We start from the raw sequence: 26,369 nt of genomic DNA, 5'->3' as shown, positions 1-26,369 counted from the left end.
CAAATCAATTTTCAGGAATCTAGAGTAGAGCAGTGGCTTTCTGTCTCCGATAGTCCCTTCCCATTCTTCTAGGGAAGAGCTCTGCAATGTTCTTGGGATTGTTCTTGCTCCTTTGTTCTGGAGGTGACAATCCAAATAGCCCATCCCCCTGTTCCCATTCACTTTGCAGTGGTAGTCACATGACCCAATCTACATCAATCAGAGTTTTTCCTTAGAACTTTTTTTTAATAATGGAAACTGGCACAAAAGTGTTCTCTTTCTGTTCATGAGACTATATAATATAAAAGCCAGAAACAGCATGTGGCCATGATCTTGGATGTGTGGAGACAGCTGGTCTAAGAAGATGAAGTGAAAACAAAGAGAAGTGGAGATAAAAGACAAAGAAAGAAAAAAAAAATGGAAAGAGACCAGATCTAATACAAAAACAACAGGCCTGGTGACTTTGGCATTCCTGCATCCAGTCATTAATGAAATCAATTTTGCCCCGTCTCCTTTTGAAGTTTGCTTCATGTACACTTTCCACTTAAAGCTAATTGAACTAGTGTTTTGTTACCTGGCTCAAAATGAGTCCTATTACATTATTAAACGTATGTTCTAGAGCTACTATAAATTTACAGAATGTGCATGATCAACAGTCTTTGTTTATAAAAACACTGCTTCAATTAGCTTCCCTAAGCCTGTGGTAGAATAGAATGTGCTCAAACTTTCCAATTGTTCAAACCCTTAAATATAAATTACACCAAAAATGTGAGACAGGCAGTGTGCATGGAATATGAGATAAAAAATTAAATGAAACTTAGAATACTTTATTTGTTTGAGGCTATGGTATTAAATAGATACATGAGAAAATAGGATTTTTTTGGTTTAAAAATGTTAAATGTATCATTTATTATATTAAATATCAGGGGTTTTTTTACTTTCATTTCAAATTTTACCTAAACTACTCTGGGAACAATTTCAAAATGTCATGAATTTGCATTGACCAAGTAATTGTAGCTACTTCTTTTTGCATAGTAATGTCTCTTTCAAAGTGCTTTAAAATATAATTTGTTCAACTTCATCAAAATGCTGGGAAGCCAAAAGTAAAAATAAACAAACTTCTTTTAAAAAAGAGGGGAGGCATTTGGGTGGCTCAATTAAGCCACTGACTCGATTTCAGCTTAGGTCATGATCTCACCGTTTGCGGGTTCAAGCCCCACATTGAGCTCTGCACTGATGGTGCACAGCCTGCTTGGGATTCTCTACTTCCCCCTCTCTCTCAAAAATAAAAATAAATAAACTTAAAAAAAAAGGATGGGAAGCACATATCATTCTTCAGATTATTATCAGGGTGAGAACAGACTTGTCCAAGGCCACAATGCTAGTAAATGGCTTTAAAAAAAGGAAAATTTGCGTCTGTATTTCCAAGTTCAGTGTTAAGTAACCATGATCCTGAGGGATGAGGTTGCTCGTATTTACACAGATGCGCATCAGCTAGGGTAACCGAACTAACTGCAGTGATCATTGTGAAAGCTTTGAATGATAATGTATACACATTGACTTTCAGATCACCTGTCATCTATACCACATATACGGAGCATGTACCATTTCAAACCATAGCTGAAGATCAGCTACTAAAGTCATTTCAAGTTGTCAATGCCTGTTGAACATAACTACATTAAAGAAAGCCCGATTAGTTCATATATATATACTTAATTATTTTATCAGTGACAAACGGTACCTATACATAAACATTCCAAGCAATTTTGATGTGATTGGGAAAGTTAGAATCTCAGCTGAGCTACTTAATAACTATACAATCAAGGTAAATTGTAACATGTATTGTAAAAGAACAATTGCACTGGACACTTGCTAAAAATAGCAAGGAAGACTTTATTCCAGACAACTGTAATAGAAATCAAGATTATTGCAACTGGGAGAGAGATTGAATTCAAATCAGCAGAAGAAAACACTGAAGGATTTTTAAATGCTGAAGTGAGTTAATGGAAAAGTATAGGAGAATATTAGGGTAGGAGATTGGCCAATGGGACTAACCCATCTGTGTCTGCCAAATTGTCCCCTATCAAATTTAAGTTCCTACCCTCTCAGACTAGTAAACAGGGGATCTACCTTTATTGATGATTACAGTTCAAAGGGATGGCTACCAGGTCCTTGAGAAAGACATTCTGGGTTGTAAAGGATATGCCACATATTCATTCGGAGAATTAAATGAAAAATATGAGATTTTTTAACAAATAGAAGTATCAATGTGAATCTAAGAAACCTAATATACTATAACAATCAAAATTATTGCAATATAGAAGACATAAATCAACAAAATTACTTCTATTTTCCCATATTTTCAACCCTCTTGGAATCTGTAGATTGTTGAATTTTCATTTTATCTCCGGTAACAATATATTATAGAAGGAAAAAAATGTATACTTTGGAAATACATGGAACTGAGTTTGAATTTCATTTTTGCATTTCCCAATAACTTTACACAAATGTATTAAATTTTTGAGCTTCATTTTTCATGTGTGCTATGTGGCATGATAAAATTACGTGGAATAAAGTATATAGCAGATATGAAGCAACAAGCATATAATAGACAATGTTCTTCCTCATACCCTATGGTTTTATAAATGCTGTTCTTCCTGAAATTCCCTTCCCTATTCTGTTTGCCTGGCTATGTCTTCCTTTCCTTCACAACAAGGTCAGCATTATTTCCTCATCAAAGGCCATCCCCATCTTATTACCCCCCACCCATGGATTGATTTATATGTCCCTGTACCTGCCCTTATCCTGGAACTGCACTGTATAGTAGACCAAGAAATCTGACAAATAATGAACAAGTTTTTAAAGGATTATTGCTGGGGTGCCTGGGTGGCTCAGTCAGTTGAGCCTCCAACTTCGGCTCAGGTCATGATCTCACGGTTTGAGTTCGAGCCCCGGGTCGGGCTCTGTGCCGACAGCTCAGAGCCTGGATGGAGCCTGCTTTGGATTCTGTGTCTCCCTCTCTCTCTGACCCTCCCCCATTCATGCTCTGTCTGTCTCTGTCTCAAAAACAAATAAACATTAAAAAAAAATTTAAAAAAGAATTATTCCTAAGTGTTTCTAGTCCAAAATGATTTTATAGGCAAGTTAGTCTTTCAAATAGTTAAGAACAAATAAGTCACATGACATGTGAAAATGATGAACAGTTTTTCAATTCATGTTATGACCCTGGCATAATACTGAAATCTAAATAATAGCAGAAAATAAAAGAAAAATATTACATGGCCATACTCCTTAAAAATAAAGAATATCGCAAATAAAATAACAACCCATAACTGAAATAAAGAATAATGTATGAGCCTCAAAGAAAGGTTTAGTTCATAAATAAATCTTATTGGGAAATATTTGATATAATCCATCATATAAATATACCAAAGTAGAATAAAAGACTTACAAACTTTATAAAAGATGCTTAAAAAGCATTTGATGAGATATAACACCTTTTCTTATTATTATTAAGAGTTCTAAGTAAACTGGGAATAATGGATACCTCCTGAATATGCTGTTTATCTAGCTTAAAATGACTACCAAAATCAAGATTAGTCATAGTATTTTATAGGAGGCAAATTAAAGAAAGAGGAAAGTCAAGGTCACCCACCATTACTGCCATTATAGGGCTGTATTAATTTGCTATTGTCAAGTAACAAATTACCACAAATTTAGTGGTTTAAAACAACATCTCTTTATTAGCTCAGAGCTCTGGATGTAGGTCATAAGAGTGGGTGGGCTTGGATAGCACTCTGATTGGGGTCTCACAAAACTAAAATCAAGGTGTCGATATGACTGGACTCTTACCTGGTAGCTCTGTATAAAGATTTACTCCAAATGCACCCAGATTATTGGCTGCATTTAGTTCCTTGAGTTTGGAGGACTGATGTCTCCAGTTCTTGTTGGATGCTGCCTGGGGGATGTTCTCATCACCCAGATACTGCTCTCTGGTCCTTGCATGTGGCCCTCTATACCTACAAATTGAAAAGAAAGGGGTGGGGGTGGCTCAGTAAAACATCCGGCTTCAGCTCAGGTCGTGATCTTACAGTTCATGAGCCCAAGCCCCAGGTCAGCCTCTGTGCTGACAACTCAGAACCTGGCGACTGCTTCAGATCTGTGTCTCCCTCTCTCTCTGACCCTCCCTGCTTGCCCTCTCTGTCTCATTCTCTCTCACAAAAATATATAAACATTAAAAAAGAAAAGAAAAGAAAGGAGAAAGTTGGGGGAGGATATTCTTAATGTAAATAAATTTTATGCACCCAAAATTAGCAAATACCCAGTAGAAAAGAATTCACAAATTAGAAGCTATTTTTTAAACTGTAACACAGAGAAAACACTGAAACTTGTTAAAAAGGAAAAAGAAAAAGGAAACAACATAACTTATTTTCATACCAATATAAAAGAGCATTTTGGTTGTATGTTTCAGATGTCTTAAAATTATACCTAACATTTATCCCAGGAATTTTATCTAGTCTAGGAATTTTATTTAGTCTAAGGAAATGATTAAATATCATGCAAAAATTTATAGTAATGCTCAGCCTAGCATTTTCTTTTATGATAACAAACTTTGGTAATATAATAATGTCCAACAGTTCAAGGATGCTTGAACAAATTTTGTAATGCATATATGTGAATACCATCAAAATCGGTGACACGGAAGCACACTATTCAGAGTGGAGAGCAGATTTAAAAAGCAAGGGGCGCCTGGGTGGCTCAGTTGGTTAAGCATCCGACTTCGGCTCAGGTTCGTGAGTTCAAGCCCCATGTCAGGCTCTGTGCTGACAGCTCAGAGCCTGGAGCCTGCTTCAGATTCTGTGTCTCCCTCTCTCTCTGCTCCTCCCCTGATCATGCTCTGTCTCTCTCTCTCCTTCAAAAATAAAAACATTAAAAAAAAAAAAAGCAAGCAATCAAGAATTTTAGATAGTATATTCCCACTTGGAGAAAACATATACGTAATCACATAGAAAAATTATGAAAAGGTATATACAAGCATATTAACAGTAATTATATTCATGCCATAAGATAATTGGTAATGTTGGGTGCCTGGGGGATTCAGTTGGTTAAGCATCTGACTCTTCATTTCAGTTCAGGTCATGATCTCACAGTTCATGAGTTCGAGCCCCACACTGGGCTCCATGCTGACAGTGCAGAGCCTGTTTGGGATTCTCTCTCTCCTCTCTCTCTGCTCCTCCTCCTCTCTCTCTCTCAAAAATAAATAAAATAAAATAAAATAAAATAAAATAAAATAAAATAAAATAACATTTAAATAAAAATTTAAAGAAACAATAATTGGTAATGTTTATTTTCTTTTATTTTCTAAATCAACAGTATGGACTGACTGCTGAAATGCAGTTCTTTCCACTAGATTAGGAGCATTTTAAAGGAAGGATTTCAGTCTTATTCAAAAACTTCCTTCAGGGCCTGGTTGGGAAGGAGGTGCTCAGTGAATGTGTGCTGTGTAACTGATCACACTATCAAGCATTTCCTAGTTATTCTTTTGCAATAAGGAAAAATTAATTCTGCCTGATTCCTAGATATTCTGTCGATAAATCTCTGGCCACTTTCTTGGAAAACAACTCATGTCTCCAAGTGTGAAAAAGGACACTTTTAAACTACACCAAAGTAAAATTTTATAAGGTACTTCTCTCCAGCATACTAGGTACAACTAAAACAGAAATATGTGACAACATTTGTTACTCGGCAGGGTTCTAAAAACAGTGTTTGACCTAAATGCTATGAAACCCAAATTACATTAGAACACAAATTGATCTGATGCAGTGGAAAGATTTTTGGGTCTACTATGTTTGGAAAGGAGCTGGTATGGGACCATTTTTTTCCCCTTCAATTTTCAAGCAACACTAAATAAGTGTTTGGGAATGAACCACATTCACCTTGTTACTCATTTAGCTTATTTTGTTTGAAAACATTTACATAGTGAAAAGCTGCTAATGGCATCCTGATAACCCTGAAGCTACGAGTAAAGAGATTGCTGCTTTGTGCTAAATGTACACTTTACCCTGTTACTTCTTCTAAATACCTCTATTGCTAATGATGTTTCTCCTCCTGAAATTCATATTTCCTAAGCAATCTGCAAACGTATGAGAGTCATGGAGGGACAATCTCTATTAAAATTAGCTGTCTTCCCCAATCAGCAAATGAAGAGAATTTCATTCAAGGGAAAACTTGGTTCTATTAAAGGAAATTGAACTGGAAGTTTTTACTGCCTGATGGGGTATTGTCTTAAAGGTGACCTAAAGGACAGTTTATTCATCAAATGATCTGCTTTTTCTTTTAGAGATGGTCATTAAATTGGCAATTCTTACATGGACTTTGTACTGAAAAACACAGGAAATGATATCTAAAATGGTACCTAAATGATAGCTAAATGATGATATCTAAATGATATCTAAAACTAACATGTAAAAGTAATGTGGATATGTATTACAATTTTAATATGTAGCAAAACTTGGACAAGTTAATTTAAATTTGGTTTCTATTTTACCGCATTTTACCCTGATGTACGTATTGAATGTTGATGCTGATGCGATTTATGAGAGGGCTTTTTATGAATGCCCTAAGGAATGGATGAATGGGGTGTGTCTGCTATAGAAACACTCTTTCCTGACATTTGTTGAGTTGTGCTTCACCTTAGCTATGGGCTGATGTCTACTGCTGAGATCCAGTCCCAGTCTTATCTCTGGTTGCTAGGTCTATCACAGGGTTATTGTTATTGTTTCCCAAATACGTTTGAGGTCATTTTAACCATTCTTTTGTTTCTCTGACTTAAAAATTAAGTGAGGAATGGGTTCCAGCCCCCTTTTCAGATAATCATGGGGATACCCAAATTCAAGCTTCTAGGTGTGGAATGTTCCTTAGCTGTCTAACCTAGGCTCAGTGAGAATAAGTGTTTTCTCATGGTGTGATCTGTAAAACACTAGTGGTTCCTGATGGGTCATAAAGAAGTCTTCAGGTTATTGTGTGTGTGTATAAATGATATACAACTTTAACATATTTAATATTATAATATATATAATTATAACTATAAATACATTACATATTTTAACATACAAATAATGTATAAAATTTATGCATATACTATGTAAACATATTTAATTCTCCAAATATTTCACAAATTTGAAATATAAGATTCTTAAATGATTTTTTCCAGAGGACACACTGCAACTTTAGTGATCATCCAACTTTTTTTTTTTTTAACCCTCTTAACCATTTTTAAGAGTACAGTCTGGTATTGTTAACTATATTCACATTGTTGTGTAAGAGATCTCTAGAATTTTTCATCTTGCAAAATGGACACTCTATACCCATTGAATAACAACCCTCATTTCCCCTTCCCTCCAAAGCCTGGAGACCACAATTCCACTCTCTGTTTCTGTGAATTTGACTATTCTAGATATTGCACATAAGTGGAATCATACATTATTTGATTTTTGTGACTGGCTTATTTCACTCATCATAATGTCCTCAAGGTTCATACATGTTGTAGCATGTGACAAAATTTCCTTCTTTTTTTTTAAGGTTGAATAATATCCTATTCTCTCTATAATATACATATATATGTATCCCACTTTCTCTTTATCCATTCATTTGTCACTGGACATATGAGCTGCTCCCATCTCTTGTGAATAATGCTGGAGCTGAAGCAGGCATGAGCCTAGAGGCCCAGGAGCACTCTGTGCTGGCATGGGGGGTGCCCTAGCAAGCCCTCTGAAGACAAAATGTTACGGGCTTGGAGTGTTCTAAAGTGCTTTGAGACTATGTCACATTGGCACAACTAGCTGGAGCTGTAGTGAGCAATGGCCAGGGGAGTCCCAGTGTGCGCCATGCTGCGAATGCCTTGGTGGGATGGCTGGGGCTGATGTGGATTAGGGGCCTAGGACTCACTGAAGTAGGAGGCCAGCAATGGCACCCAAACCCTGCTCCAGTCTGCACTGTCAAGATGCAGTGCATAACTGCATAAGCCATATTTAGCATAAGCCATGGTGCTCACCAGCTCCTCCCACCTAGAGAGAGAGTTCCAGCCACCACCCCCACCCCCACCCATACCCTCACTCCCCACCCCTGCCCCACTGCTGTTTGGTGGAGGTCTAGGGCTGGTTCTTTTATATTCTAGCTCCCTTTTATTTTTTATTTTTTTAAAGGTTTTATTTTTTAAGTAATCGCTACACCCAATGTGGGGCTTAAACTTACAACCCCAAGATCAAGAGTCTCATGCTCTACCGACTAAACCAGACAGGCAGCCCTATATTCTAGTTCCCATTTAAACCATAACTTTTTTTCTGTGCCCCAGGGCAGATGAATATGTTCCTAGCTCCTCAGTCTTGTCTTTCCTCACTGCGCTTCGCAGCTTTGGGGGTGAGGGTTCTCTTCATTACTGTGTTTCCCATCTCTCTTGCATTCTCTATGGGCCTTCTCGACCTTTTGTTTTGCAGAAGTTTTTCAGTCAGCCCCAGTTCTTCTTTAGAAGAAATTACTCTATAAATAGATTTGGTGTTTGTGGAGGAGGTGAGTTCAAGGTCTTCCTATCTCACCATCTTGAACCAGAACTCCATGATCATTTACCCTTTAAATGCTGTTGATTTACACTGCTTACATCATCTCATTCGAGATGCACTTAACAGAGTGCATATGAGCTGTGATAAAATATTTTCATCTTATGTGGGTATTTTCTTTCATATTTTAATTTCCTTTACATGTTTCTCAGCATTAATATGAATTTTATCTGTCTTTTTTATGGGCATTGTAACTTGAATGATCTGTCTTCATCATCACCAGTACTATGAAACTCTTGTTAGTTGTCAATTTTTTTAAATAAAAAATGTATTTTCAGCAAAAACCTGATTGATGTGTACCACATTTTATTTAAAAAATGCATCTAAATTTTACCACAGTATTTCATAAGATTTTATAATTAGAAAATGCCTTTGGGACCAAGACCATAAGAATCATGGTCCTATAAAATCCACTTTTTCATTTATTCATTTAATAAATATTAATTGAACACATGCTATGGGCCAAGAACTACTTTAATATTTGGAATGGGCATTTTATATATATATATATATATATATATATATATATATATATAGTAATCAATTGAAAGGTGATGAGTGCTATCATTAAAAAAAAAAGTTAACAGTGATAAAGAACGAGAGACTAGAAATATGTGCAATTTTACATAGAATAGTCAGAGAAGACCTCATTGAAAAGGTAACATTTGAGGGGGCAAAAATTTAAATGAAAGTTCTAGCCATGTAGCCACCTGAAGGATGTTCTAGCCTGAGGAAATAACCAAGACAAAGTTGCTAAGGTGAGAGCATTTCTGTTTTGTTTGAGAACAAGCAAGAAGGGCAATATAGCTGGAGCATATTAAGTAAAGGGAGATAGTAGAAGATAAGGTTAGAAAGGTAACATGGTGGCTAACAGATCATACAGGAACTTGTGGGCCATTACAAGAACTGCGTGAAATGGCAAGCTATCATGGAGTTTGGTACAAAAAAGAAACATGATCAGCCTTATATTTTAAGAGTTACTTAGCTGCTATGTTGATGATTGTCTGGAAGAGGGAAGGGGGTAGTGTAAAATCAGGCAAGCCAGTTAGGAAACTATTGCAGTAATTCAGTAAGAAATGATGGTGATTTCAAACTTGTACCAGAATGGCAGTAAATTGGTGTTAAAAGTAGTGAGATTCTGAATATAGTCTGTCATTCCTATTACATTGGGTGTGGGGTCCAAGAGGGAGAAATTGAAGATCACTCCAAGATTTTTTACCTAATCAAGGAGAAAGATAGAGTTGTCATCAGTTCAGTTCTGTGGGTGGCACAGGTTCTTAGGACTGCTATATTTATCAAATAAAAACAGAGAATACTCTATTAAATTTGGATTGGATTTAACTAGGTGGAGGTTACCTGAAGACATCAGTAAAACCCATTTTGTTTATGTACAGGGATGAAAGTCTTACTGGAATAAATTTTTGAGAAAATGGAAGGGCATGGATTGGAGAAAAAGCAAGTTGAATACATTTTTTTGAGGTGTTTTGCTACAAAAAGAGAAAAGAAAAAGAAAGAGATCAGGTGATAGCTAGTATGTATAGTGGAATCTTGCATGCATTGTGTATTTATTCATTCATTTTAGGTAAGAGAAATTATAGCATGTTCACTGCTTATAATGATCTAGAAGGGAACGGAGAAAATTGGTGGAACTATGTTCTTGAGTAAACAGGTACATAGAATGTAGAGGTATGAATAATTCATTTACCATAATGGGTAAGCAGAGTATAAATGTGCACGTATTGGTGGTAGATGAGATGATGGGAACCTATGCAAATTCTCTTAGGATTGTTTCATATTAAGAATAAGAAGTAAAGTTTTCAGCTGAGACTGAGGATGATGAGAGGTGTTGGGAGTTTGAAAGGAAGGTATGAAAGACTTATAGGAGAATGTGTGAACAATTGTTCTAAGAAAGTATAACATGATTGCCTGACAGAATTAATGCATCACTTGAGATTTGTGGATATAATGTAAAATGAGGCCAAGCAGCATGATATGATTCCTTAATAGAATCAAATGTACAGGTGCAATAATAAGAGATATGAATTTAACCATGTTTGTGGCTTTGTGAAGGGAAACTCACAAAAGCAAACAAAGAGCAAAGACATTGAGGGTCTGTGCAAGGGAAAGGGTATAATGCTTGACTGAAATTTTAAATGGGTAAGGAGAAGAGAGGGAACATCAATGGGGTCAGGGGTTCAAACTGTTGATTCAATAGACGAGTGATCAAAGAGTAGTTGAAGGGTTTGGGGAATTATGGTATAGAGTGAGTAATTTGGAAAGATAAAAGGTTGTGGTCAGAGAATGGAATGTATGAATTTGAGATTGAAATTATGGTGACAATAAGTTATTGATAATGACAAAGTCCATTGTTTGAAGAAGCTGGGGTTGACATTTGGAATATTTGAAAGCTAAATCTGCAACTTTTAAAGCTTAATGCCACTAGAAAGTATTAGGAACGCTTTCTCTGCTACTTCTTTTGCTGAAACGTTCACACTTCCATGTTTTTAGTGTAATGCACTAGTTCACCTACTCGTTGAAAGAGTGATGTGAATACTCTCAGGGAGGAAACTGTCCATTGTTTCTTAGCCAATGTTCTACATAATTCTCCAGATGGGGCATGTAGTTATTCCTGATGACTCATTATGGGATTTTCCATTGACTAGAATTAAAAACCAAGAAGAAAATGTTTGGATGCAAAATCAGTACTACAATTCAAAAATCTTTCACTTAACTGAATGTAGTAGGTGGTTAAATGATTATAAACAATACTGTCTAAGATACATGAAATAAGTCCTTTGTCATTATATTATTATATTTATAATTATTACTACTACTTTAAATTTATTTTAAAGTATTGTGTCTTATTATTTCAAATTGAGATAAATTGCTCTATAAAGTTTTACCAAAACCTAATAGTCTGCGTGTTTAACGATTGCCCATTTTACTGTCCATGGAAGCAAATTTTTGTAGTATACTATTCTACACACAGCTCTTAGACAATAGTACTCACTTCCATGCGTTTAAATGGTATCTGTTTGCCTATAGAGCCTCCATTCATATCTTCAGCCCCAGTTTTTCTTCTGAGCTCCATACCCGCATATTCAAATGCCTACCTGACCTCTTCCTTAATCTGTTTCACTGGCTTTTCCCAATATGTCCAAACCTGAGACTGGATTGCTCCCATCACCAACCAAACTTACCAGTCAGTCTCCTAAGGCTTACTGATTTACAATTCTAAAATCCCAGGTGGTCAAGGCAGAGACTTGAGATACCTCCTTTATTCTTCTTTTTCTCAAGATCCACATTCACTGTATTCAAATTTATGTCAATGGTAAGTCTTGGGAAAAGGTCTTAATTAATCACTCACTCTCCATTAGCAGTGCCAACTTCCAAAGCTAGAATTGTCTCTTGACTGAAATATTGGAATGGCTTTCTAATCGTCTCTGACCCTTGTCTCTCTCTAAACATTCTCCAGACAGCAACTAAAGTAATCATCTTGGAATAATTTCAACAACAAATTGATCATGTCAGTTCCCTAGAAACAACAAACAACCAACATGAAACTCTTCACTGGTTCCCCAATTCAATTACAATAACATTTTTAAAATATTCAATACCCCTCAAGACTTTATATGATGTGGACCTTGCCTACTTTTTCCATATCAATCTGGTATCAGTCATGTTCCGTACCTCAACTAAACTATCCTTTTTTTTCCAAATTCCTCAAACATAGCTACTTTATTCCTACATTAGCATATACTTTCTCTTCCTAGTACTTTATTTGCTACATCACATTTCAGTTGTCAAAAGGACATTTTTCTGACCCCAGTCCAAGCTAGTAAACTCCATTATATTCATGCATAGTGTTCTGTATTTTTACTTCATAATTACAATTACACATTTTTTTCAATGTTTGTATCTCCACTATATTTTTAATTCCATAAGGGAAAAGATCATGTCTGTTTTACTCAGCACTTTATCTTTATTTTTAATTATTTTATTGTTTTATTTTAATTCCACTACAGTTAACACACAATGTTATATTAGTTTCAGGTGTACAATATGGTGATTCAACAATTCTATACAGCATTACTCAGTGCTCATGATGATAAGTATACTCTTCATCTCTTTCACCTATTTCACCCATCCCTTACCCACCTCCCCGTTGATATGCTTTATTTTAAACAAGCACTTTATCTTTAGCACCTAAGAAGGTACCAATAAAATGTGTTGAATGAAGAAATACTTGTAAAATCCTCTACTTTTTAATTTCAGCATTTTAATTAGCTGCTTCACTCAAATTCTCCCTCTCTTCCTTTAATTTAATATCTACGTTATTAAATCAGAGACAACTTGAGTCTTATTTTTACCACGAATTACTTTGATTTAGATTAAACAAATATACTGTATACTCCTCATTGGCAGTTTGCACAGCCTCCTCTTTTGTTAGTTGTGTTTTTCTAAAACTACCATTGTTTTCAGGCATTGCTCTGAATTTGATGGGAGGAACAGATTTAGATTTTTCCTATCTAATTCTCACTAACATAAAAAATTAGAGAATATCACTCAAAATGTTTGATAATATATTTGTTCTAGTCTATTATCAAGTTATATATTTAAAAGTTACACACATATTAATATGTATTCAATTAACCATTTTCTTAATAAGCAACTGACACAAATCAGAGGGAGTATCAAATACAATATCAACTGCTTTCAAGAAATTGAGAAGCCTGTGGGGATGGATTGATGTAGGTTTAATGGAACCTTGATAAATATGTGAGATACTGTATTTCGTGTTGTGACACGGAGTTATGTGGTTTCAGAGGTGTATTTAAGTTAAAATTCAATTAACTTAGATTATGAATAGGTTTCCAAATTTTTAAAAATATTTGTTTCTTTCTCTTTCATTTTTCACATTTGAATGATGGTGTTTTTGTTTGTTGGTTGGTTGGTTTGGTTTGGTTTTTTTAATGGATAAACATAAAAGTTCCTAAAATATTATGGAGGAAGGCCATCTACAATAAAGTACCAATTTTATGGTAAGGACAGAGAAGTATAAAAGCAGAGCAAATGCTACAAGGGTACACAGGATCAAAAACACAGAGCTGACAGCAAGGAATTCAATTAAGATGAAAAGCTCCCTATGTCTGTTCTTAACAAGATCATACTTGTCTTGGCAGTCTCACAGCATAGGTGAGTTAATGGAATAAGGTGAAAATCCTGTTAATCATCTTATTTTTTCCAACATTTATTTGACTGAAAAGTTATTATAGAAAGAAGTTTATTTTTGCTTTAAGTAGCTAGCCCACTGAAGGATCAAGTTTTGGTCTCTGAGTCATCTGTCTTAGACAACCTGTGAACCAAGTAAGATACTCCATGGAATTACTACTAACTAAATTTATTATTTCCTAAACTCAATTGCAAACTCCCAACTTCCTCTACTAAATCATTTCCATTTTTTTAAGGACAGCTAACTGCTAAATATCTTATAGAAACACTCATATGAAACTAATAAGCAGGCAATTTATTTGACTGCTTTTATAATAAGGAGAAACTATAGATGTCTTTGGTGAAGGTGAAAAGGGTGTTCAGAAAACACCTAGTTTACAAAGGCAATTCACCCAGTCTATTGCTTGGCACTAATAAGATCACACCCAGGATACCACCATACTCAAAGCTAAACACACTGAATGCTATGTATTTCTATTTCTTAAATTTTCTTTAAGGATAGTGGCACTGATCTAAGAAGTGTCGTATACTGAGTGTTCTATGGTTACTTACGCACTGTGGTCAAATTTTATGCTGAAATATGACATTTCTAAGGTTTAAAATTTAAATGTTAGTGGTCTCACCTGTTAAAATCACCAAGGGCAATAAAGAAAAACAAAAAAAGAGGTTTCAATCTTAATAGAAATTATAAATACCTTAAGAGTTGCGTGAGCTTTGGGATGAGCACTGGGTGTTGTATGGAAACCAATTTGACAGTAAATTTCATATATTAAAAAATAAAAATAAAAAAAATAAAAAAAAAAAAGTTGCGTGAGCTGGAAGGTAGTTGTTCTTCAGAGTTTCATCAATAAGAAATGTAATTGTTTCCATTGTATGTTATTATTATTATCATTACCATTACTATTAGTATTTAATGCCAGTTAGGGGATCAGAATTACTTGGCACTGGGTATTTCCTTAAAGAAATGAGCTACTTGCCTTTTACAAAGCTGGAGCAGTGACAATTGTTTAGGATTCAATCTATAGACGAGTTTCACACAAGGGAAGATCTAAATCTCCTTTTTATTTGTAACCTCATAAAACTGATGCACCTCTTTCGAGGTAATTAAGCTCAAGTCACAAAAGGATTTGGCCACGGAGCTCAAGGGAACTGGTAATAAGATATTCAGCCTTTTATCTCCATGCATTTGGTGTGAGAGTGTCTAGGGCTAATAATGGATAAAAACAGCAAGTGTATGCCAATGGACTCAGGGTTCCTGCCAGCCAAGTTCATGATTCCTTTTCTGTTTTCATGTTTCACTTGCGAACTGGCTTCTAATTTGTCATTTGAAGAGCAGAATCATGCTATTAAATGCTTCCCTACTTTAAACATTTGATGTTCTTTAAATTTATGTTTATCCTCACTATCAACCTTTAGAGTAGTCAGATGTTAGGATCCCCGGTGGATTCACAGACCGATTACACATTCAAGGACACGGAAATAATTGTTGACTAAATCGGCACTTAACCTAAAAGTGAACAAAGATGCTGTTCTAAGCCACCTGAAGTGGTCAGTTGTACTGTGAGAGGTTTCCTGGCAAAAATTCCAATGCCAAACTTTATTTTCCCGATTGGAAGATTATAAAGAAAAAGAAAGGGGTACGGGTGGAAAGGGAACTAGTCCCTGAGGCCTACCTTACAGCAGGTATTTAGTAAAATTTCTTAAAATTTCCTTTTATTCTTACAACCTCTGTTAAAAGGCATTATTATTATCATTTTACAAACTGTTGAAGTTGAGAATGGTGGATATGTACTCCTCTGTTTTCTAATAAGAGTTTTTCTCATAGATTTTTGTTTTACAATTTTTAAAACTTGCGTGATTAGATATTTATAAAATTAACTGAAAGATATGTTACTCTTACAGAAAAAAAGTACTTTATATCTAAAATACAAACAGGAACAAAAATATTTTCTTCCCACCAAAACTGCATCTTTTTTGGAATTTTAATTTATGTCAAAATGTTATATCTTTATTGTTTTCTTGTTATTCAGGCTTATTATGAAAAACATATTCAAATAATATGGAGGTAGATATTGCATCCATATTTACACAAGATATCATCAATTTTAGTGTTCTATGTTTATTCTTCTAGACCTTTAAAAATATTAGTATATTGCATTTGTTAATTTGCAAGAGATTTTTTAAAACAAATTTAATATTTTATTAATAACACTTTTCTGTGTTAGTATACATAGATATCTTTCATGACTGTATTACAATCCTTGGTATACAGTGTCAATTTATTAAACTGATCTCTTATTAGTTCATTTCTTGTTATTATCATTAACATTGTAAACATTCCTGTGACATTCCTGCACATTTACTGAAGATTTTCTTAAGATAACTCATTAAAATTAGAATTTCTGGGTCAAAATATATGAACATTATATTTCAGTACATACTCATTTATGCATCCACACATCCATCCATCCATCCATCCATCTATTCTTCATTCATTCAGCAAATATTGAGTATGTTCTGTGTATCAGGCATGGTTTTAGATGCTTGAGTTTTATCAGTGAATCAAATAGACTAAAATATATCTAGGCTCCTAAAATTCACACTATATTGAGGGGAGAAAGACCATTTGAAAAAATGTTAAATAAAATATGCTTAATGGTGGTATGTTCAAGGAAAAAATAGCCCAGAGCTGGGGAGTTGAATTACAATTTTCCACAGGGTGGTTAGGGTAGAAACCATTGAGAAGGTATCCTTAAATAAAGAATTGTACATTTTTATTAATGTACATCCCCAGTAATAAAGTACGAGAGTGACTATATTCCCAATCTTTGTTAACATATGGTGTTATCAATCTTGTGAATCTTACATACAAAAATGATACTTCGCTCCTCTTTCAGTGTAACTTCTTTAGTTGAGAGAATGTTGAAGATCTTGTTATGTCTTTGAGAATCAGTTGGTATTTTTTCACTTGAGAATTCATTATCTGTTATCTTAGCCCATATTTCTAATGGTTTATTTATCTTTTTTTGTCTACTAATATTTAAGTCGTATTTATGTAGCAATGGTATTAACTTCTTTTTTTCATAAGTCAACATTTTTCCAGTGTATTTGTTTTGTCTTGTTATCTGATTATAATTGTGCCTGACAGTCCTCAGAAATGACTTCTCTTTCTCATCCAAATATATTACCTCATTGTGTGAAAGAAGATAAAGTATCACTGCACTGTGAAGCCTGTCCTGATTAGTCCCACCTTCCCCCAGCAGTAGTCAAAGTCTATACTATACAAGGTTATACAGTGTTTTCTAATTTGCTTATCTGCATTTTTGTTCTTCAATCAAATGACCAGCTATATGTTCCCAAATTTCCTTGAACTGATCAAACAATGAAAGATCAAAAGCAATGACTCTGGAAAACAAATATAACAAAACAAATAAACAAAAAAAGCATGCCTTTAAAACAAAAAATGGAAAACAACTCTGTGCTGAAGCATTTCTTTTTGACATAACGTGGATGTCATCAGCAACCTAATACGAAACAATGTTGTGTGGTTCTTAGACATGCTAACCTGCAAATTTATCATCTACCCTGATGGTCTTACACTGAGATTCCTCACACTTCCCTCTCTTGAGGTTTCAGAACAGCACAGAGTCTACACCATCTTGGCAAATTTGGGCAAACCCAGTCCTAAGCCTTTGGCTGCCTGCCTGCTTTTTCCAGTCTTAATCTTCCCACCTAACAAGACCAGGTGCTGAAACCAAACTCATCTTCACAGTGAAATCTCAGTCTAAAGTAGGAAGGTTGGACCTGAGAACCAAAAATTTATTCAAAGTTTCTCAGGGAACAGAGGTCAACATCCCTGGGATGGCTGGAGATCTGTGTGCAACTTGTCCAGGTTGTTTTGCCAAAGGCAGAAGGAGACTTCAGAACTAGATGCGAAGTTGCGTTTCTAATGACTCATTGTCATTCTAAAAGGAGTCAAGGTAAGCCCAGTGAGCAATACGGCATTGTACTAAGTTTAAGAAACTAAATTAGCATGACATGCAACTTTACATAATCAAGAGAATACAATGGCAACAACTACTAAAATAGCTTTACCATAAAATTAATCTTCTTTATAAAAGTTAATTGGATAGAGGGAGATCAATATAACACAGTATTAAATTACTTGGATGTGTTCTATTCACTCACCCCTTTCAGGCATTTACTATTATTTATCCTCTCTAACTTCTAGGTGGCTGATGCTCTGAGACCGTGCGCTCCGTAAATAGGGAGTATTTATGACACCAAGTTGTGCCTCAGTATTTCCTGGACTCTGCTGACTCATATTTTCTTTCTACCATGCCTAGATACCTAACCCACCTCATCTAAAATTTTAGTGAGCAGATCCTCAAGCATTATCATGCCTTTCTTTCTCTTTGCTGTGCTGTGGCACCCTAGGGTCTAGATTCACTACTTCTGTTTGCCTACCTAGATTTTATTCATCCATTCAAAAGCAAACAAACAAACAAGCAAAACAAAACTTATTGAGCACATTCCTATGAATCAAGTACCATGTAAGGAAGCGAGGATACGGAATTGGTTCCTAGAATTGCACCTAGAGATTTTACCATCTTGTGAAGGAGACAGGCATGTAAGTAAGTGTTGGAAAGATGGATCTATGGATCCATGGAAAGATGGATCTTTCCATATGGATCTATGGAAAGATGATCTATGATGGAGTCATGCGAGGAATATTTTGAGAGCACAGGAGGTGGTAGGGGTCAGTGGGATAAATAGAGGAAGCGATGCTGAAAATAAGTAGAGAATTCTAATAATATGTTTGGTACATGAGCTAGACCCTCACTTCTTAACCTCCTTACTCTCAATTGTACTTTGTCACTTTATTTACAGACTTCAACTTTTCTCAACAGTTATTTTGGGGGCCCTTTTCTGGATATTACATTACTATATGTTCCCTGGTTTTTGTAATCCTTCTGTCTTACTCTTCTCTGTTAATGGCCCAGGATATCACTTTCCATGACTATTTCTTCCTCTTTGTTCACTAGTTTGCCAATATATAGACCTAACCTACATTTAGCACAAAACTGACTTAATTTTAATACCCCAGTGCTAAAATGGCAGGTATATTTAAAATACACATCCTGACAAAAATGAGCTTGTTCTCTACTACCTATACTCTCTGTTTTAAACACAGCTGGCATTCTATTAATAAATGTAAGGCATTATTTTAGTTGCTTTCTTGAGCACAGGCACTGACACATCTTGTGTTCACATTTGGTGCTGAAGTAGTCTGCATTCTCATAAAGCAAAAATCCAGGAGAAAAAAAAGCCTAATTTTTCTGCTTTTTTATCCTTGTTTTAATACACAATTTTTTTAGCACTAAAAATCTATTTGTTATTCTACCATGAACATTTTTAAACATGAAAGTAATGAGAATATTACCTAAATCCAGAATCACTATCCACACCACATTAAATTGAAATTTCAGCAAAAATTAGCTAATATGTTTATTTAAAAATTTTTAATCTTTATTTATTTTTGAGACAGATAAAGACACGGCATGAGTGGAGCAGGGGCAGAAAGAGAGGAAGACACAGAATCTGAAGCAGGCTCCAGGCCCTGATCTGTCAGCACAGAGCCTGAGGAGGGGCTCGAAGCCACAAACTGTGAGATCATCACATGAGCCGAAGTTGAACGCTTAACTGACAGAGCCACCCAAGCGCCCCTATGTATTTTTTAATATTTGCATCACCCTCTTATCTCAAATGACATTACATTACAAAATCTAAACAACAAATTAATGATGAGCTATATCCTTCAGATTAAGGATAATGTTCCTTATTTTCAAGTACCATATGTATTTTTAAGGTGGTATCTGATCCGGGTTTTACATAATAAAAATTTTAAACATGCATGTATTAGCCTCCATAATGTACGACTTTGCTCCAAACATATATGTATATCTGAGGACTTGAGTTAGAATTTTAGAGAATAGGTTACATTTTTGCCTAAAAATTAATATATAAAATATCCTTTGATGGTGATAATATAATAAATTGGACACCATCTATTGCCCAAAAATGCTACCCAAGAAAACACCCACCAAACTTCACTGGGATACAATAAGAAATGCTCATTTTTATTTACCATCTATGGGTTATCTGGACAGTTCTGAAAACAACTTGGCTCTTTCACACAACTTTCACACAACAGCTAAGGAAGCAGTTCTGCTGAGCTAGAATGAGCTCTCTTTCATGTAAGTTTGATGTAGGCTGGGTCTAGGCTGGTATACACTGGACTCAGGATAACCGAGTCTACCTGGCCTCTCATCGTCCTTCAGGAAAGCTCAAGCTTACTATCGCGGTGGAGAGGGGATTTTAAGGGAGGACAGAGGCAAGCAGGGCCGCTTGAAGCCTAACTTCAGAACAAACACATTATCATTTCTTCCACATTCCTCTGGCCTTAGCAAGTCACAAGATAAACTGTTTCAGTGAAGCAGAGCCTACCTCTTGATGGGAGAGTCACATTGCAAGGAGATTGTGGAGAATTGGAGTCTTTTTCTAAAAACAATCTACCACAAGCACTGACATTTATTTCCGGTGAAACCAAAAGCAGATACTTTTTAAAAATTATTATGTGAGACCAATTAGACCAAAATCTATTTAAAACTTTTTTGATTGTTTGTAATCATTGATCAGTTGATATATTTTCTACGAATATAATCAAATAAATGCTATAAAAACATAAAATATTTCATGGTGAAAATGTCATCTCACAATTTTTTTTCTGTTATATAATGAAAGACAAATGATCAAGTGATCAACAATATAAGACTGATTAACCTAATTGATGGCATTCGCTCTAGAATATCATGCAGTTTTATTTTTTATTATTATTTTTTTTTAAATGAATTCTTTTTTTTTTTTTTTTTTTTTATTTATTTTTGGGACAGAGAGAGACAGAGCATGAACGGGGGATGGGCAGAGAGAGAGGGAGACACAGAATCGGAAACAGGCTCCAGGCTCCGAGCCATCAGCCCAGAGCCTGACGCGGGGCTCGAACTCACGGACCGCGAGATCGTGACCTGGCTGAAGTCGGACGCTTAACCGACTGCGCCACCCAGGCGCCCCATCATGCAGTTTTAAAAACAGTCATAAAGTTTAGAGCAACATAGAAAACATAGGTAAAAAAGTAAAAAATAATATTCACAGTCAGTTAAATATGGAATATCATACAATAATGCAGAAAAACATAATATTTTACTGTTATAATTGTTATTTAAATATATTTAATGGTAGATAGCTCAACCTCTTTTGACTAATTTTCCAAAACTTAGTCAATTTGAATCTTATTTTCTTGGTTTTCTTAAACATTCAAATTTATTTCTATATAAAAATTATAAAATGAAATCTCTTATGACTATTAATAATGTATAGCAAAGTAGGGGAGGCGCCAAGATGGTGGAACAGCATGGAAGATTTTTTTGGATGTTGCATCCATGAAATACAGCCAGATCAACGCTTAACCATCCTGTACACCTAGAAAACTGATCAGAGGATTAACACAATATGCACAACCTGAACCACAGAACTCAGCAGGTACATGGCACAGAGAGGTGAACTGCAGGAGAGAAAAGCAGCAAAGGGCAGGGAGCTGTTTTTGCTTGCAGAGAGAGGATGGAGGTGGGAGAGAGTACGGGAAAAGCACCCCCACCCCCAAAAGCAGCTGGGGAGAAAGTGGAAAAGTGGAAACAGCCACAGGGACTGAACTAAAAAGGGAGAAAGGAGAGGGTTTAAATTCCATTACGACTCTATAAACAGGGGGAGCTCAGAGTCTGAAACTCCACAGCTTGATGCCTGGTGGTGCTCTGGTGGGAAGGGCGAATCCCCAGGAGCAGAGTGGGTTCCAGAAGGTTCTCAGGCCACATAGGAGAAGTGGTTCAACTTCTGGAAGGACATATGGTAGAGGCTCTGCAGCCACCCAGTCCCAGCAGACCCCAGAGAACAACCACATCCTCTGGTACTGGAACAACGTTGTTAAGGATGAAGCCTGATGCCAGATGTGTGTTGTGATTTTCCATAATCCCATAATCCCATAATCCCAATGCTGCTGCTACACGACCACATGAACTTTTTCTGGGGTGGGTTGGCACCCAGCCGCAGTCTCTGCATCGGCAGCAGCATGATCCCAAGAGCATTCCTAGGTGTGGCTGGCACCCAGCCATTGTTTGGTGAGACCCCCCCCCTCAGAGGATCTGAGCAGGTCAAAGCTGCAGTCTCTCAGAAGTGAGGGGTCAGGAAACACAGCCGCACCTGAAATAAAACTTAGGGGGGACGTGCTGCCTGGCAACCTCATGGCTTGGTCATGGACAGTTTAAAAGCAGGGAGTGGACAGAAGCTGGAGACAAAGTATGGATGCCTGATTGCTGATCTGGGAGAAGGCAGACAGTTCTGGTACTAGAGACTAGAGCTGGCTGACGCCATTTTCACTGCTCCCGCGCATGCACATACACACCTACAAGAGCTACAACAATCCACCCCAGTAAGCTAAGCAGCACCATCTAGTGGAGAATGGAGCCGTTACACTAAACCCCACCCAAGTGAGCCAACCTCGTTCTTCGGGAACACCACAAGTCTCTCTGCCTGCTGTTTATGGACTATAAAGTGCTTCATAGTTTGACTACTAGGTGAAAACGATGTAATTTCAATCGTATTTCAGTCATTCACTGGTTCATCTCTTCAATTATCTTTTTTTATCTTTTCATTTCTTTTATTTTTCTTGAATACAGAAAAAATTTATTTTTAGTTTCAATCTTTATTAAAAATATTTTCTTTCATTTTTTTCTACTACATTTTTACTGTTTTATAAATTTTTCAAATTCTATTTTACTTCCATCATTTCATTTTATTCTATTTCATTATATCATTTTTTCAAATTTTCAAAAGTTTTCCTTTTTTTTCCCCTTTTTCTTTTTTTTCTTGCTTTTTTTCTTTACTTTTCCCCTCTTCTTCTCTAATCTATAAAGCTCCTTTAAACAACCAGACCACAACACACCTAGTATCTAACATCATTTATTTGATTTGTGTGTGTGTGTGTGTGTTGTTTTTAATTTTTTACCTTTACTTTTTTTTACCTTATTAATTCCTTTTCTTCCTTCAAAATGATGAAATGAAGAAATTCACCCCCAAAAAAGATCAGGAAGAAATGACAGCCAGGGACTTAACACAGAGACAAACAAATGTGTGAACCAGAATTTAGAATCACAGTAATAAGAATACTAGCTGGGGTCAAAAATAGATTAGAATCCCTTTTTGCAGAGATAAAAGAAGTAAAAGCTAGTTGGGATGCAATAAAAAATACTATAACTGAGCTGCAATCTCGAATGAATGCCGCGAAGGCAAGAATGGATGAGACAGAGCAGTGAATCAGTTATATAGAGGACAAACTTATAGAGAATGATGAAGCAGAAAAAAAGAAGGAGACTAAGACAAACGAGCACAAATTAAGAATTAGATAAATCAGTGACTCATTAAAAAGGAACATCAGAATCATAGGGGTCCCAGAAGATGAAGAGAGAGAAAAAGGGGTAGAAGGGTTATGTGAGCAAATCACAGAAACTTCCCTAACCTGGGGAAAGACACAGACATCAAAATCCAGGAAGCACAGAGGACTCCCATTAGATTCAACAAAAACTGACCATCAACAAGGCATATCATAGTCAAATTCACAAAATACTCAGGCAAGGAAAGAATCATGAAAGCAACGAGGGAAAAACAGACCTTAACCTACAAGGGAAGACAGATCAGATTTGCAGCAGTCCTATCCAGAGAAACTTGGCAGGCCAGAAAGGAGTGGCAGGATATATTCAATGTTCTCAATCAGAAAAGTATGCAGCCAAGAATTCTTTATCCAGCAAGGCTGTCATTCAAAACAAAAGGAGAGATTAAAAGTTTCCCAGACAAACAAAAATTAAAGGAGTTCATGACCATTAAACCCGCCCCAAAATAAATGTTAAGGGGGATTCTCTGAGGGGAGAAAAGACTAAAAAAACACACAAAAAAAACAAAAAAACGAAAAAAACAGACCAAAAGCAACAGACTAGAAAGAGCCAGAGAACATCACCAGAAACTCCAACTCTACAAGAAACATAATGGCAATAAACTTTCAGTACTCACTCTAAACGTCAATGGGCTAAATGCTCCAATCTCAAGACATAGGGTAACAGAATTGATAAGAAAACAAGATCCATTTATATGCTGTTTACAAGAAACCCACTTTACATCTAAAAACACCTTCAGATTGAAAGTAAGGGGATGGAGAACCATCTATCATGCTAATGGTCAACAAAAGAAAGCCAGAGTAGCCATACTTATATCAGACAATCTAGACTTTAAAATAAAGACTGTAACAAGAGATGAAGAAGGGCATTATATAATAATTAAGGGGTCTATCCACCAAGAAGACCTAACAATTGTAAACATTTATGCTCGAAATGTGGAGAAACCCAAATATATAAGTGAATTAATCACAAACATAAAGAAACTCATTGATAATAATACCGTAATAGTACGGGACTTCAATACCCCACTTACAACAATGGACAGATCCACGTAAACAGGAAATCAACAAGGAAATAATGGCTTTGAATGACACACTGGACCAGATGGACTTAACAGATATTTTCAGAACATTTCATCCTAAAGCAGCAGAATATACATTCTTCTCCAGTGCACATGGAATGTTCTCCAGAGTAGATAACATACTGGGACACAAATCAGCCCCAACAAGTACAAAAAGATCGACATCATACCATGCATATTTTCAAACCAAAATGCTATGAAACTCAAAATCAACCACAAGAAAAAATTTGGAAAGATAACAAATACTTGGAGACTGAAGAACATCCTACTAAGATTAAGTGGGCTAACCAAGAAGTTAAAGAGGAAATTAAAAAGTACATGGAAGCCAATGAAAATGATAACACCACAGCCCAAAACCTCTGGGACACAGCAAAGGAGGTCATAAGAGTGAAGTATATAGCAATCCAGGCCTTCCTAAAGAAGGAAGAAAGGTCTCAGATACACAATCTAACCTTACACCTTAAAGAGCTTGAAAAAGAACAGCAAATAAAACCCCAAACCACCAGAAGACTGGAAATAATAAAGATTAGAGCAGAAATCAATGCTATCAAAACCAAAAAAAAAGCAGTAGAACAGATGAGTGAAACCAGAAGCTAGTTCTTTGAAAGATTTAACAAAATTGATAAACCACTAACCAGTTTGATCAAAAAGAAAAAGGAAAAGATATAATTAAGAATGAAAGAGGAGAGATCACAACCAATACAGCAGAAATAAAACTAATAAGAAGAAAATATTATGAGCAATTATATGCCAATAAAGTGGGCAATCTGGAAGAAATGGACAAATTCCTAGAAACATATACACTACCAAAACAGAAACAGGAAGAAATAGAAAAATTGAACAGACCCATAACCAGTAAAGAAACCAAATCAGTAATCCAAAATCTCCAAAAAAAAAAAAAAAAACAAGAGTGCAGGGCCAGATGGCTTCTCAGGGGTATTCTACCAAACATTTAAGGAAGAGTTAACACCTAGTCTCTTGAAGCTGTTCCAAAAAGTAGAAATGGAAGGAAAACTTCCAAACTCGTTCTATGAAGCCAGCATTACCTTGATTCCATAACCACACAAAGACACCCACTAAAAAGGAGAACTATAGACCAATTTCCCTGATGATCATGGATGCAAAACTCCTCAACAAGATATTAGCCAACTGGATCCAACAATACATTTAAAAAAGTATTCACCATGACCAAGTGGGATTTATACCTGGGATGCAGGGCTGGCTCAATATCCACAAAACAATCAATGTGATTCATCACATCAATAAAAGAAAGGACAAGAACCACATGATCCTCTCAATAGATGCAGAGAAAGCATTTGACAAAATACAGCATCCTTTCTTGATAAATACCCTTAAGAAAGTAGGGATAGAAGGATCATACCTCAAGATCATAAAAGCCATAGGTGAAAGACCCAACGCTAATACCATCCTCAATGGGGAAAAACTGAGAGCTTTCCCCCTAAGGTCAGAAACAAGACAGGGATGTCCACTCTCAACAGTGTTGTTTGACATAGTATTGGAAGTCCTAGCATCAGCAATCAGACAACAAATGAAATAAAAGGCATCAAAATTGTAAAAGAAGAAGTCAAACTTTCCTTTTCACAGATGATATGATACTCTATATGGAAAACCCAAAAGATTCCACCAAAAAAACTTCTAGAGCTAATTTGGTCAGCAAAGTTGCAATATATAAAATCAATGCACAGAAATTGGTTGCCTTCCTACATACCAATAATGAAGCAACAGAAAGAGAAATCAAGGAACCAATCACATTTACAATTGTACCAAAAACCATAAAATACCTAGGAATAAATCTAACCAAAGTGGTGAAAAATCTATATGCTGAAAACGATACAAAGCTTATGAAACAAATTGCCGAAGACACACACAAAAAATGGAAAT

Source organism: Panthera onca, chromosome D1, assembly GCF_046562875.1.
Source record: "Panthera onca isolate mPanOnc1 chromosome D1, mPanOnc1 haplotype 2, whole genome shotgun sequence".
In the NCBI taxonomy this organism is placed as follows: domain Eukaryota; kingdom Metazoa; phylum Chordata; class Mammalia; order Carnivora; family Felidae; genus Panthera; species Panthera onca.
The sequence above is the reverse complement of the archived record's forward strand: the minus strand, read 5'-3'. Positions refer to the sequence as shown.